This window comes from Podarcis bocagei (genome assembly GCF_964188305.1).
Source record: "Podarcis bocagei genome assembly, chromosome: W".
Taxonomy (NCBI): Eukaryota; Metazoa; Chordata; class Lepidosauria; order Squamata; family Lacertidae; genus Podarcis; species Podarcis bocagei.
Genome location: NC_138131.1, coordinates 49,478,829 through 49,490,469, shown reverse-complemented (window position 1 = coordinate 49,490,469; position 11,641 = coordinate 49,478,829). Strand labels below are relative to the sequence as shown.

Sequence of the window (11,641 nt, the reverse complement as noted above, 5' to 3'; positions counted from 1 at the left end):
CTCTTCCCTCTGCCTCTGTACCTGCTTGATCTACCCTTTTCAGTGAGGGAACCTCTGACAGCAAGAGCCCATTCCACTCTGAAGAGAGAAAGAAACCAACTTGAAGGCTGTCAGGTCCCATTAACATCCTCTAAAGCGCCACAGAAAGCCATATGGAGTGCATGCAGTCAATACAAATTAGGGGTTCAAGCCAGGTGATTTCCCCCCCATGAAGCAGATCTCCCATGGAAGCAGGTTGCACTTCCTTAATAGCTGCCATTCAGAATGCTGTGGCTGCCATCAGATTAAACCAACTTGGGACAAGCCCCCAATTTCTCATCAGAAAGAGATTCTTCTTCTTGAATGGAAAATTTGTGTACAATTTCCTGGTGGCTCGGGGGGTGGTGGTGGAGAAATCCAAAGCCTGCACAACTGGTGTGCCCCAGCAATAGTAGATACTAATAATGATGCAACATGGGCCTAAGGCAAGTGTGGAGAACCTTTGGCCATTCAGAAGCTGCTTAATGATAACTCCCATCAGCTTTAGCAAGCATGGGTAATGGCCAAGGATTGTGATACTTGCCATCCAGCAACATCTGGGGTGCCAAGGGTCCTCACACCTGGTCTAAGGGCTGAGGATATAGTAAATCAGTAGATAAGTTATCTAAAATTAAAAGTGGGATGCTTTACATAAATAACATTAGGACAGCTTCTTGGGCCAGAGATGCATCAGTTGTAGAGACTTGCTCTTCTGTAAATGTCTGAGCACCAAGTTCCATATAAACATCCATAGCAAAGGGAAATATGGAAGAGACACTTACCTTGCCATCGTCCGTGTATACATTTTCATGATACCCCTTGACAATTGTTCGGTAAATGAAGAGGCTCCGCATTATCACTATGACTTTTAACACTTTTCCTAATGTGACCTGTCAGGGGGGTGTAGGGAAGTAAATGTGACAAAAAAAGACAATGGTAAGAAACACATATTCCATAATTTAAAAGACTGAAAAGCAAATGGGGGATTTTCTATGTGAGCATCAGAGAAGAACCCTTTCACCATAGTGTTTAGGTTCTGAACTATATATTATGCATGTCAAAATGGCATCCCCATGTTGAGTTCTCCCCTCCTCCCCACCAATATTTAGGGTTATCTAGCTCCTAAATACCACCACCTCGCAAGTTTTTCTGTTTCCAGTAGTCCCTTTCCAACAGGGAGGCTGATGATGTCCAAGTCAAGGAGGGGAAAACTTATGTCACAATTACTTTCCACATATCAATCCTACCCCACTCCTTTAACTATGGATTTGGATAGAGCAAATAGTATTCAGCATGGATTTATTAAAAGTATTTGCTGATGTCATATTTGGGTCAGAACAGAAGCAACCTCATCCTGAGCTCCAAAGTTAAAGTTGAGCTTTGGGTTACCAAAACCAGAACAGGAACTAATCTGGAAAGAAAGCACGAAATCATGTCTTTTGATTTTGAAAAACACTGGCAAGTAAAGGCTGTGAAAAGTAATATTTCTGCATTTCACAAAATGAATAAATAAAACTAAAACAGAGCCCAAGAGAAATGCCAAAATAGCCAGAAGCCTCTAGGCCCACCTGCTCAAGAGAGGGGGATGAGCAAGATGGAAAATGATCAAGTTGAGTGGAGGGTTTGGTGAAGAACATGAGATATACAAAAAACTCACTTGATAAACACAGTGATAACAGTGTGGTATTCTCTACCACAATATAATGTGTTGAAGTGTATACTGTTTTGGAGGGTAAAATAAGCGACAGCTGTAGCTGTGCAGAGAAAAGAAAAGACAAGCAGATTAATTGAAGCCTTCAACAGACTCTCTTTTGGGGGCATTTTGCTTGATAAAAATGATAGCACAACCTGCCCTATACTCCTAGATCTAAGGAAGGAAATAACTTTATATAATGTGCATTCACTTCTGCTGAACACTTAAGCACTATTTGTTCATGAAAACACAGGTTTTTCTAAAGTTTTCACAACAGGCATGTTAATATTAAAAGCTTCCAGTTCTGTCCCAATATTGTATTGACACTGGAATTCCAGCAGCTGTTATGTTGATTGGAAAAGCAGAGGCACAGCGTTTCAGCAAATGATGGTGGTTTTGGAAATGAGGAGCAGTCCTGTGGGATCAGAGATGCCACTTCCAAAAGGCAGGTGACAGAAGGGAGAAAACCTGAAGCTCTTTTTTAAAAAAAACAATTTTTATTAATTTTTCATTAATAACATTCCAATTAATAACATGTCAAATCATACCACATCATAGCACAAATAATAAAGCCAATTCTACATTCCAAATTAAATAATTTAAAAAGGACTTCCCATGTTCTGGCCGGAAGGAGAGAATCTTTTATTCTTGTTCCTGCATTTTTCTCTGTTATTTATTCCCAAGATCATAATTCCGATCTTAATCCTTTATCGGCATCACAATCACTGGTATGCGACTTTCAATCGTGTTTAACAAATCCATATATATGTTGGCTTGCAAGAGGAATTTTATTCTTGTTGTTACCGTTTCATGCTTTTATCTCTAAAACTCTGGGCTGTCTTCCAGCTTTCCTTTAATAAAATTCAAAGTAGTCTTTCAAAGTCTCTTAATGAGCAGATGTTTCCCGGATCCAGATAAGAATCTTCTGTAGAAGGCAATGCCATCGAGTATATTCCAGAGTTAATAATTATTTGGTTCCTCTAAAATCCAAGCTTGCCCTCCCTAGGGAAAGCTCGCAAGGACCAGAGATTCACCTTCACTTTATAGATTCACCTTCATCCATATACGACACAAATCCATACAAGCAGATGCAGTTTTTGTGTGAAATATACCCCAATTGTAATCTACCAGCTGTCTTCCGCCCCTTAGGCTCCTTTCTTTTTCAACTGTGTCACAGTTTGCCATTTTATTGTCCCAAACTGGAAGCACATCAATCTTGTTTTTGCCAGTTCTAATTAGAGCCCTCCACAGAGGACTGCGCCACGAAGCATCAGATTCTCATATTTTTACACAGTTCCTCCTGCATTCCGTTTGATTAATTAGATCTTTCTAAGTGAGGCTTGCCAAATCATGAATTAGCAAGTATAGGAAAGAAACAGTCGCTCACCTCACATAAACTGTAGCAAAACGACAAAAGTCCTTCTCCGATCCAAGCCTTGGCACTCAGCGACTGAATTATTTAGCAGGTCTTTTTTTGTCTCCTTCTTTCCAGAACATGCCTGTTTCAGAGTCTGAATTCAAATATTTTTAAAGAACAGGGATCCTCCTGCTCATGGCGATGGCTCTGGAGAGTTTCCAATTTGTGCAATGCTCAGCACCCAGTGTCTCTGCCCCCGCATTCTGTAGTGAGCGGCAGTTATCGGACAACCCGGGGGGGGTGTTGGCAGGGATAATTACCCCCATATCATCCCTGAATAAATGCATGATTGGGGTCCGGTGCTCTGGGAAAGCAGCCAAATTCCATGGCGATCAGACCTGAAACTCTGACATGCAGAAATCTTGAAAGGGTTAGCATGTTGAGCAGCTGCAATTAGCTTTTCAAAAATGACCCAGGTTAGCTCTGTAGTCACAATTAGGTACCAAAATAGGATTAAGGGTTCACCAGAGTTTTAAAATGGTGTTAATGGCTCACAAAAATATTGTTCCCAATGCAGAATATGATGTTGTGCCAAATGAGCTTTTCAACGTAGCTCTTGACCTTTTAACTGCATTTCCCAAATGATTCAGCAGTTTGTGGGAGGTGCTTTATCTGACGGGGAGCATCTGAGAGCAAAAGTCGCCAATGGTACTACACCTCTTAAAAAACAGTCATGAGTGAAAATTATGCAACAAGGTGAGTACCCGGATGACTTTAAAGTGTATTAGACAACCCTGTGGAGGATAGAACTATGTTCTACCTTTAGTCTTGGAGACAGTATGCCTCCAAATACCAGTTGCTGGAAATCAGAATTGGAGAGAATGCTTTTGCTGTTAGGTCCTGGTTGTGTTCTTTCCACAGGGGCATTCAGCTGGCTACTGTGAGAACAAGATGCTGGACTAGATGGGTCTCTCGTCTGATCCAGCAAGGCTCTTATGTTCTTGTGGTTTTTGTGCCAAGCAATGTAAACAAAGGCTCACAAGTACTGTGTGAGATCTTCTGGCAAGCTGAGGACTGAGAATGATGGGGACTGTAGCCCCAGATCAGTAGCATGGAAAATACTGTAGTGGTTCCATGGTGGAGCAGTCTTTAGTACTGGGTAGTACCTCATCTTTGTTGATAGTCAGAGCCCCTAAGACTGTTCCCAGTGGTGGACCTTGGCATCTCAAATTTCCGTGGCACCCTGCGTGATGTCAAAATCTGGTGCCCCACACATCTTGCCTTCCATTGGCTGTCATAGTTGTTGTGCCTGCTGCAGCATGCTAGAAACTCTCGTGTCCGGTGCAACCACACTGGTACTGCTCCCCTAGATCCATCTTTTCTGTTCCTGCATGGTTTGTAGCAACAGGGTTCTGGCACCACTTGAATTAAAGTGGATACAATTCCATTTTGAAGTTTACTTCATAAGGTTATTTCTTTTGTGGGTGAGAGGCCCCATTTCAACTGGGGATGAGAGTCACTTTGGGATTTGTGCCATGGCTCTGTTGTGTCCCGACCTTGAAAATAGAGCATCTCTGAGTCAGCAATCTTTCCTCCCCTTGGTTGGAGTGGGAATAATATGATGGTGATGATGACGATGTATACCCCACCCACCTGGCAGGGTTTCCCCTGGAAAGCAGCTGGTGCTGCTCTTACTTTGCTCCACATCTTCCCTCACCTTTGGGAGAGAAGCAAAGCAGCTGCTTGGCCACAAGAACCCACCCTTTGTGTCACTTGGTCTGACCCTGTTCTTCAAAGCTCAGAAGGAGAAACACATATCCAGCTGTAATTCTGCAATATGCTTTCCTAGCTATCTAGTTGTTTTCTAGTGTCTAATAGCCAGCAAGATCTAAAATTGATAGCAGCATATACAGTGAGGGGGGAAAGTATTTGATCCCCTGCTAAATTTGCCCGTTTGCCCTCTGACAAAGAAATGACCAGTCCATAATTTTAATGGTAGGTTTATTGTAGCTGTGAGAGACACAATAACAACAGGAAAACCCCCAGAAACCCAGAAGACAAAAGTCAGAGATTGATGTGCATTATAATGAGTGAAATAAGAATTTGATCCCTTTGCAAAAGATGACTTAGCACTTGGTGGCAAAACCCTTGTTGGCAGTTACAAAGGTCAGATGTTTCTTGTTGGTGGCCACCAGATTTGTTACAAGTGCTGTTCGACTAAGCATCTGTGGAAGTCCTGTCTGGAGGGGGCTGCTTCCGAAGGTCATTTGCACCGTCAACAGCAGCAAAAGAAGCAAGAGGAAGCAGACGGTGCACCTCGTGACTGCAGTGGACGAGAGTTCTGAAGATGAGCAGCAAATCATTTGGGTCATCAGTTCAGGCAGTTCCAGACAACTGACTGCTTCAAAGGTGTTTTTTGCCAAGAAGGCCTCTTTGCCACGAAAACAGGTCGTGTTGGCAGACGGGAGGAAGTCCAACGTGAAATCGGAGGGATCTGTCTTCGTACCCTGTCTGCACACGCAGCTGGACAATGTACTGTCCGTTCCCTCGCTGCAGAGCAACCTGATGTCTGTCTCTTGTTTGGTGAATTCTGGGTTTTATGTCTTTTCAAAGACGCATGTTGTGAAATCCAGAGGGACGGAGTAACATTGGGGAGGGCTCTAGCAGACTGCCCGTTCTGCTGGAAGGGTGAGCTCTTTTGCCTGAAATAGCACCGGTGCTTTGAAGGTCGGGGAAACCGCTAGAGCGACGCGGTGTTACGATATGAGAGCAACGCAGCTGCAAACTGGCAGCTTGGTGAAGACATCACATGATGTGACTAGCTGTGGGAAAGAATCTTCCCGGAAGTTCACAGGCTTCTCAAAGCTTTGTGAAGTGTGTAATATGAGACCTTCCTGTTGCGTATGTGAAGGAAGTCTTAGTCACTTGCTTGCTGAACACTGAACTGTTCAGACATGTTTTTTGTAGAGTTACATCAGTCAGAAATAAACAAGATGTAAAAGGATTTCTGACTATCTCCTTTCTCTTGCCGGTATGCAAGGAGGGAGGGGGTGTGCATTTTCCACGCTGGGAAATGTCGCCTATCAAGATCTCCCTGGTCTGTCCGGGATGTCAGCCAGAGGAAGATCACCGGTAAACAAGCTCCGAGAGCAGGGAGAGGGGCCAGCCTCTCCGGAGGGGACTTGTTTTTCCAACATATGGTAGCAGAGGACGGTTGCTGGATCGTATACATCCTCTGCAAGAAAATGGTAGCACGTGGATGGTGGCTACAAAGTAACGACTAAGGACAGCTGGTGGAGACGTGTTTGCTGTTTTGCTACGTTCCACGGACCCCTGATGATTGCTGATTTATGGCTGTATGGTGAACGCGGATTGAAAATTCTTCGGTTCACTGAAGGGCTCCTCTTTTTGGATTAAAACAGAGCGGAGAGAAGGCCACATACCAAGCATTCCGGGGGAGAGCTGATAACTGCCGTTGCCTAGCAACAAGACGTGACTACTTTCTGGGGCTGATTTATGAGCTCGTTAGCTTCAAAGGCAAAGGGAAGCAAGCCAGAGCAGTAAAAAGGCACAAAGGCTGCAAAGGGCTGTTGGAAGGGACTTTCCTTATTTGTATCTGCCCATTCTTCTAGTCTCCCAAGAAGGAGCCTGGCATATAGTTTGGAGGCTACATCTAACAAACTAATGGGTCTATAATTGGCAGGGTTTTTCTTATCACCCTTTTTATATATTGGGGCAATTATACTCAACTTCCACCCTTCAGGTATGCGACCTGAGCTGTTAATGTATGAAAACAATTTTGCAAAAATGGGTGACCAGAAATCAGGTATTATCTTATAGATCTCCATTGGGATCATGTCTTCTCCTGGAGCTTTATTAGCTAGTTGGCTTTCGATTAGCCTCTTAATCTGATTGGGCGTGACGTCTGGCCATTCTGTCAGTTCTGATAATTGAGTATAGTAAACTTGTGGGGGTGGGTCAGGACAGGGGCCATATATTTCTGTAAAATATGTCACCCAATCCTTTCCTTGGACAGATGCTTCTAACGAGTAGCCCAGCCCATTTGTGCCTTGGGCAACCAGATGCCAAAATTTCCATGAGTCCTTTTGAAGTGCTGCATCTCCCAATTCTTTCCACTGTTGTTCATAATATATTTGTTACTTGCTTTTGAGTAATAATTTATAATTGTTTCGTAACTGGGCTACCTCAGCTTGTAGAGCAAGATTGTGCTTATCTTGTTTTAACTTCAATTTTCTAAGTACCCTAGCTAGGTATTTGTTGCTATTCTGACATTCCTTATCAAACCAAGTCTGTCTCTTAAACTTTTTTTTTTATCACATTATCTGTGGTCGTCAGTGGGCGCATTCGGTTGATTATATTCTCATAAAGTCCAATTATGTTTCCTGTTTCTAACAACATTTCCCCCTTTAATAAAGCAAATTCATGGGAATCCAGGATCTGAATCATTTTTTCTTGGACCTGTGCATTCCATTTTAACCTTCTATTTCCAAGTATCAGATATTCTGTTTCATCCAATAATTTAGGAAAGGCAGGAGAAAAGAATGATGTCAGAGATAACTCAAGTGGAAAGTGGTCACTTTCAGCTCTGGGAATTATCATAGAATCATAGAATCATAGAGTTGGAATAGACCACAAGGGCCATCGAGTCCAACCCCCTGCTGAAGGGAACTGCTTCTGCACATAACTGTGGCATTATGGGAAGTCTTGCTTCTTTTCTCTGGCATTCTGGGAAGTCTCGTTTATAAGCTTTTCCCTGCTTCTGCACACACTGTGCAAACCTGTTCTAAATACCAAGACATTCCCTCATTGCTAAGTTCATGAAAAACACTATGACCTGTACTTAATGCACAGCTGACCACATCTACGGAATTCAATTATTATATTCTTTCATGTTATGATCAATCATTAGTAATTGTTTTAGTCATGCTATATCAATCTTTAGTTATAATTTAATTAGGAGGTTTCATGCCTGTCTAGTTCCACTTTCGTTTCCCAGCCTTTAATCTATCGGTGATTAATGTTCACATGTAATTCCCGCCTTGTACTTATGTTAACCAATCAGCAACAAGTTGCTTTGTGTTTGTATCAACCAATCAGCCACAAGCACACCTGTGGCAATGTTTGTAATATTCAATAAAAGAGAGTTCCCGGGGCTCGCCCCGGCAGACGCCTCTCTGATGACACCTGCTACTCGTCTGTCGTGGTTTCATTCCAACACCCTGCCAAGCAGGAAACACCATCAGAGCACTCCTGACATATGGTTGTCAAGCCTCTGCTTAAAGACCTCCAAAGAAGGAGACTCCACCACACTCCTTGGCAGCAAATTCCACTGTCAAACAGCTCTTACTGTCAGGAAGTTCTTCCTAATGTTTAGGTGGAATCTTCTTTTTTGTAGTTTGGATCCATTGCTCCGTGTCCGCTTCTCTGGAGCAGCAGAAAACAACCTTTCTCCCTCCGCTATATGACATCCTTTTATATATTTGAACACGGCTATCAGATCACCCCTTAACCTCCTCTTCTCCAGGCTAAACATGCCCAGCTCCCTTAGCCATTCCTCATAAGGCATTGTTTCCAGGCCTTTGACCATTTTGGTTGCCCTCCTCTGGACACGTTCCAGTTTGTCAGTGTCCTTCTTGAACTGTGGTGCCCAGAACTGGAAACAGTACTCCAGGTGAGGTCTGACCAGAGCAGAATACAGTGGCACTATTACTTCCCTTGATCTAGATGCTATACAGTGGTGCCTCGCAAGACGAAATTAATTCATTCCGCAAGTCTCTTTGTCTTGCGAGTTTTTCGTCTTGCGATGCACGGTTTCCCATAGGAATGCATTGAAAATCAATTAATGCATTCCTAGGGAAACCACCTTCAGACCAGGTCCGGGGACAGTCTGTCCCCGGACCTCTTCTGAAGGCTGGGGGGGGGACAAGGGCTTTTCTTCCCACCCCCAGCATTTTAAAAAACCCCGGGACAGCGGAGGACTTCTCCGCTGTCCGGGCGATCTTAAAATGCTGGCGGGCGGCATTTTAAAATCGCCCCGGGACAGCGGAGGACTTCTCCGCTGTCTGGGGTGATTTAAAAGCCCCTGGGAAGGCAGGCAGGGGGGACAAAGACTTTTGCCCCCCCCCCCGCCTTCAGAAGGTGTTCCCGCCCCCCTGCCCGGCTTCGGAGCAGCGTTCCGAAGCCCGGCGGCGGCGGGAGGAGGCTGTCCCGGATATTTCCCTATGGGCTGTCGTCTTGCGAAGCAAGCCCATAGGGAAATTCGTCTTGCGAAGCGCCTCCAAAACGGAAAAGCCTTTCGTCTAGCGGGTTTTCCGTCTTGCGAGGCGTTCCTTTTGCGAGGTACCACTGTACTCCTATTGATGCAGCCCAGAATTGCATTGGCTTTTTTAGCTGCCGCGTCACACTGTTGGCTCATGTCAAGTTTGTGGTCAACCAAGACTCCTAGATCCTTTTCACATGTACTGCTCTCAAGCCAGGTGTCACCCATCTTGTATTTGTGCCTCTCATTTTTTTTGCCCAAGTGCAATACTTTACATTTCTCCCTGTTAAAGTTCATCTTGTTTGTTTTGGCCCAGTTCTCTAAGCTGTCAAGGTCGTTTTGAAGTGTGATCCTGTCCTCTGGGGTGTTAGCCACCCCTCCCAGTTTGGTGTCATCTGCAAATTTGATCAGGATGCCCTTGAGTCCATCATCCAAGCCGTTGATAAAGATGTTGAATAAGACCGGGCCCAAGACAGAACCCTGTGGCACCCCACTAGTCACTCTTCTCTAGGATTAGTCACTCTTCTCCAGGATGATAGAAGGTATCTCGGTTAACTGGCACATTATTAGATGTTAGGATATAATCTATGGTGCTAGTAAATCCTCTGGGGGAGATAAAAGTAAAATAACCCTCTTGATCCCCTTGACCGTGCCCATTGCATAACAAAAGGTTATGCTTTATTATAAGTTCACAAAGATATTTCCCAGCGTGATTAGAGGTGGTGTCCATTGCTGCCCTCTGACAGATTTCAGGTTCGTCCTCCAAGTTTAGACCAGATAATATTGTATTTTGTGGGGAAACAAGGCTGATCTGGGCATTGAAGTCACCTCCCAAGACAAGCCGAGGGTTAGGTGTCACAGAGTCTATACTTTCGAGTAGTTGGTCAAGTTTATCCCAATATGATCTCAGTTCCCCAGAAGACTTTACTGGAGGTATGTACACACAGATGCAATAAGTATTTCCCAGAAGACTATCAGAAAGGGACAACACTAAAAAATTAGGGGTGGTCAACGAGGGACACTGTTGAATTGATACATTAAGAGAGGTTGACACCAGCACCGCCAGCCCCCCACTAGGCCTTCCATACTTTACAGTTTTAAGAGCTGGTTGAGTGTAACTTGTAAAACCCTGTAGTTCAACCATAGTGCCCTCTTTTGCCCAGGTTTCTTGAAGAAAGATGTAAAGGGAAGTCTTCTTTCTGCACATAACTGTTAGTCTCTTTCTGCACAAAACTGCTCCATTTTGGGGAAACCTTGCTCCTCTTTTCTCATGCTTTCTGAGAAGTTTTGCTTGTAGGCTTTTCCCTGCTTTTGCACACACTGTACGAACCTGCTTTTCATGCCTAGCTGACCACATCTACAGAACCTGATTGTTACATTGTTACATGCTATGATCAATCATTAGTAACAGACATCCTAAGCTCATGGAAAACAAACTGTATCTGCTCTCCATGCCTAGCTGACCACATCTACAGAACCTGATTGTTATATTGTTTGTGCCATATTAATCTCTAGTTATAATTTAATTAGGAGGCTTCATGCCTGTCTAGTTCCAGCTTCGATTCCCAGCCTTTACTCCATCGATGATAAATGATCACATGTAATCCCCACCTCTCACATGTAATTCCCACCTTATGCTTATGTATCAACCAATCAGCGACAAGCACACCTGCGGCAATGCTTGTAATATTCAATAAAAGAGGCTCTCAGGGTCCGCCCAGACAGACGCCTCATGTTACACCTGCCTCTCTCGTCTCCTGTGATTTTTCATTCCTACAAAGATGATATCATGTGTTTGTAGATAAGAACAGAAATCACTGTCTTGGATCTTGTTCATCCACCCTGTTACATTCCATGAGAGAAGTTTAATTGTTTTACAGTGATTTACTCTTAGTCAATTGTTGGCCAATGTACTCTCAGAGTTTACCAGTTTTTGAGGCAACAGAGTATTGCTAATGCTAGTGGAATAATCCAGATGTTCGATTATTTCAGTCGTTGTACATAAAGTGCTCACATTTGTAATTACTGGGCCTTTTCTTTGCAAATTATTTGCCAATGGGGATTTCTTGGGTGTGTTTCCTGACTCCTCCTCTTCTAAATATCTCATCTTTGTCCAATACTCCGGTGGTTCTATAGTTATCATTCTGTTGTGGCCATTGGGTCTATTATCAATCTCTGCCTCCGGTTCTTTAATCTCTTTCAATGTCTGGCTCATAAGATCAAGCCTCTTGATAACTGTTTGTTGCTCTTCCTGAGGGAGATTCCTAAAGGAGCTGAGAAAATCCTCTTCCAA

General features: G+C 43.7%; 1 long non-coding RNA gene across 1 annotated transcript; it reads left to right on the top strand.

Moving 5' to 3' along the window:
• The first annotated feature begins 7,768 nt into the window (after positions 1-7,768).
• Positions 7,769-11,093, top strand: LOC308578364. Its single transcript, XR_014003899.1, has 2 exons — positions 7,769-8,049; positions 10,882-11,093. It is a non-coding gene; the product is annotated as an uncharacterized lncRNA (long non-coding RNA).
• Positions 11,094-11,641: the final 548 nt, after the last annotated feature.